Source organism: Gossypium hirsutum, chromosome A01 (assembly GCF_007990345.1).
Source record: "Gossypium hirsutum isolate 1008001.06 chromosome A01, Gossypium_hirsutum_v2.1, whole genome shotgun sequence".
Taxonomy (NCBI): Eukaryota; Viridiplantae; Streptophyta; class Magnoliopsida; order Malvales; family Malvaceae; genus Gossypium; species Gossypium hirsutum.
The window spans coordinates 117,581,634-117,586,513 of NC_053424.1; positions in this window are offsets into that span (position 1 = coordinate 117,581,634).

Sequence of the window (4,880 nt, forward strand, 5' to 3'; positions counted from 1 at the left end):
GAATTGGACTTGGTTGTGGTTATTTTGAATGCCTATTGAGGATATGATCATTTGCTATTTGGTATGTGTAGGTTAAAACTACATTGGGTGAGAAATGTGGCTTGAAACACAGCCTATTTTTGTCCACACGGGTTGAGACACGGGCATCTGTCTCAGCCGTGTGTCCCCTAATATTTAATTAGAAACCAAGTTAGTAGTGTAACACTCATTAACCTTAAACCATTACCGGAACAGGGTTACGGAGCATTACCAGACCTTTCAGACATATTACGAACCTCACACAAATAAATAACATACATATTATAATTTAATAATTTAATCCCTTTCATGGACCTTTGAGGCCCAAAATACGTATTAGAAGTGGAAAGAAACTTGTTCGAGTACTCCAGAAATTTTTCGTAAATATTTTTTTTTAAAAAACTCAATATAATCCCCTTATAAACATGTAACCTTCCCTAAAATTTTTAAACCACAACCAAAAAAAATTTATACTCAAATACACTTATATCATAACCAATTCATTAACATAGTAATTTAATAATTAAAAATTCATAATATCATTCAAATTGACTAATAACTTCATTTATTTTCCATTCAAACTTAATGCCAAATTTTATAGTATACTCTTTACCATTTCTGTAATACACCCTACCCGTATTCATTGTCGGAATAGGGTACGAGGTATTACCAGAGTTTACGATTTTATTTTTTTATATTCAATATAGCCCGTTTATAAATATCTAATCTTCCCTACAATATTAAATCGAGACCAATCCACTTCAACCAAACCAATTCAACATATTTTCAAGATAAATTCATGCATATTTATAATATAACGTCATCACATACCCAAAACCAGGTTTGTTAACCATACTAATGGCTAACTTTATATTCTTTTCACGTTAACATTTACTTTATTAGCTTATACATGCCATTGATTTCCAAAATAAAGTTTCTTTATATACCGAAATCCTGACGTTGATAGTGTGATGTGTCTCCGACCAAATCCGACCTCCGAGCTCTTAACACTACAAAATAGGGAAAAAGGAAACGGGGTAAGCACTTTGTGCTTAGTAAGCTCATGTAACAAGAATTATACTTACCTAATATTTTCAATACAATACAATAAACATTCATATATCCATTCAATGCATTATTACCCTAATATACACAAACTCAACATTCAAGTTAGTACAATAATTTCCATGTACCAATAATATATACCATGATTGATGAACTCATCAATACCATGATTTTCATTCCCTTATATATATATCTCATTGAATTTCTTGGAATTTTCGATGAATTTTCAGAGGTACACTTTTAATGTACAATTCCGAGTCCGTCAATTCATATTCATGTACGGACATTTCCATTTCAGAGAGCACACTCCCGCGAACCTCAACCTTACAGCGGGATTACCAGTCCAGGCTAAATCCCATATAATATAAACTCATAGAGTATTGTCAGGATTACCAGTCCAGGCTAAATCCCCTGTAATATAAACTCATAGAGTATTGTCAGGATTACCAGTCCAGGCTAAATCCCCTGCAACGACAATTACTCTAATGAGCTTGGATCTGAATTACCAGTCCAGGCTAAATTCAGACCCTAATTATTCGGGAGGGCTATATCAGGATAGGATCACCCGTCCGGGCTAGATCCTTTTTACCGTCAATTCCTTTTCAGAGATCCATCGAAATTTCCTTTCATTCAACCAGGATTTCTTCCCCTTTTTATCAAATATATCAATGTTTCATAAATTTTCATACAATGAACTTTCAAATCATATTCACATCAATAACATACATTTCAAGCATTTAAGAATATAATTCAAGTTACACGAACTTACCTTGATACTTGTTTGTAAACAAAAAAAAATCTACTAATCCCGAACTTTTTCCTTTCCTTGATCTAGCTTCGTATTTGAATCTTCTGGATCTAAATAAATTAATTTAATTATCAATTTAATACATTACATGTTCATATGCAACATTCTCTATAATTCAACTATTATTATTTATAGTTTATTCAAAGCTGTCTATTTGAGTTATAGTCACTAAATTATTTATAACTCGAGCTACAGAACTCCAAATTAAGATCCGTTAATTTTACCTGAAACTAGACTCATATATCTTCTTATCATAAAATTTTCAGAATTTTTTGTTTAGCCAATAAGTACAGTTTATTCTTTAAAATCACCTCTATTCTGTTGTCTGACAGTTCTGACCCTTCTTCACTAAAAATTAATTATCTCTTCATACAGGATTCAAATGATGTTCTTGTTTGTTTCTCTTAAAAATAGACTCATTCAGGATTTTATACATATAAATTTAAGCCCCTAATTATTTTTCTTCAATTTTTTTTATGATTTTTCAAAGTCAGAACAGGGGAACTCGAATTCATTCTGACCTTGTCTCACAAAATTCATTATATCTCATGATTCACAAATCCATTTCTTACACCATTTCTTCCATGAGAAACTAGACTCAATAAGCTTTAATTTAATATTTTTTCATCTTCTAATTCAATTTATACAATTTATGGTGATTTTTCAAAGTTTGTCTACTGCTGCTGTCCAAACTGTTTTTGTGCAAGCTGTTTATTACCATTTTTCCCCTAAGCTTTTAATAAATAACAATTTCGTCCCTACTCAATTGAGCTGATTTTTATCAATTAACACTTTATTCTATCACCTTAAACTAGTTTACAACCTTTAGGAATCAAAATTTCAGCAATAGACTTTAATTCCAAACATTTTCACAATTAGGTCCTAAAAATCAATTTCTATTGAAATTACCTAATAAAATCATCTCATAAACAAATTAAAGCTTTAATTTCATTCTATTTCATCATAAACTTACAGCACTCAACCATGGTGACTTTCAATTTCATCCATGAAATCAAAAACTAATGAATTTAATAGTAGGGCCTAGTTGTAAAAGTCTTAGAAACACAAAAATTACAAGAAAAAGGCAAGGATATACTCACTTGGTGAAAAATTATGGAATACCAGAGAACCCTCCTATGGCGTTTTTAGCTGCTGGAATTGAAGAGAAATGAAGAGAAATCTAGATATTTCCTATTTAGTCCTAGTTTTTATTTAGTTAATTTTGTAATATTCCAATTTTACCCTTAATTTATCATTTTTCCTCCTGATTTCATGCCCTTGCCGTCCAGCTCAAATAAATTTTGGGTCTAATTACCTTTTAAATCCTTTCTCATTAGACTCTTAAGCTATTTAATCATTCTAGCAACTTTTACACCTATTACAATTTAGTCCTTTTCATTTAATGACTGCCCAAACATTAAAATTTCCTGACGAAATTTTAATACCACATTACTAACATTTCATAAATATTTATAAAATTATTTTTGACTCGGTTTTACGAGATAGAGGTCCCGATACCTTGTTTTTACCCAATTTCTTCAATAATTTCTTTTTCTAACTAACCACTAAATCGGTAAATTTTTTTTCTATCAATATTTTCATACGATTTTCCTATCATATCAATTTTCATGCAAAAATATTGAAATGAATTTCTCTTTAAATTGGATTTGTGGTTACGAAACCACTATTCCGATAACCTTGAATTTAGGCCATTACAATTTCACTTAGACTAAGTTTAAAACATTACAAACCATCCATACTTTATAACCAAAATCATATGACCCATGTATATAACCTAGGTACATGCCACATTTACCAAAAGGAAAAGAAAATACATCACCAAAGTTGTGCTGAAGTCGGGATTGATCTGGATGCTGAACCGGAACCTTTGATTTCTACTGACCTACGCACGGAAACAACCGTAGACTGAGTATGAAATACTTAGTGGTATTACCATAATTCAAACTATATAACTCTAATGAATTAAAAATATTAATCATATAACATTAAACATGTAAAATTTATAGCTCATAAGAACTAATTTGCATTCAATTTCATGTTTAATATATAATAATTCATCGACAATATCATATCTTAATAACTTGAACTTGATCAATTCATGAACCTTAGGTTCATGTTTCCAAATCTCACATACAATTTCATTTCACAATTCGACTAACAATTTCTTTCTCATACTTTTAATCATACGATCAATCAAATTTATTCAATTCACTCATTTCGAATATTCACCCTATTAACAAACCCGGACTTTGACGGATACATGGATTCCAACCAAACACACCAGTACGACACATTATGCCTAAAACGGTACTCAGTACCTGATTATTATATCAGAAACAGTATACGACACATAAAGTGCCTGAAACGACACACGTGGTGCCTAATATGACACATATAGTGCCTGATCGGCAAAGCCGATAAATTCCCATACTCTTCCAATTCTATGGCATGCCAAATATATCCGACTCAGCCCGACTAGTTAATAGGTTATTCAAATCATTTCTCAATTTCAATTTCACTTTCAATGTACAATTCAATTCGATACAATTTTTCACTTTCCAACAATATACTATCAAATATTCATACATAATCATACTTCATCTCAATTTTATTCAATTCAATATTGATACTTACCTTATAAATTTACTTACCATACACATAAATTTAAAAATAACATTTAATAAATAGTAGTTTGAATTATAGTAATACAAACTGTGAAATTCCTCGAGTTTACTCCTCGTCCACCTTTTTTTTTCCTTTCTTCGTAGATGCTTCGAGTGCGATGTTAGCTACAAAAAATTAAGATAATTTCATAATCATTAATATATTACTAATTTATATCTAATAAATTGAATTTCTATTCGATTTTCTACTTTAATTTCAATTTAGTCTTAACTAAATTCACTTACTTTTCTATCTCAATTCATACTTTATTTCTACTCAATTTTCAACCAAACTTAGACATAAC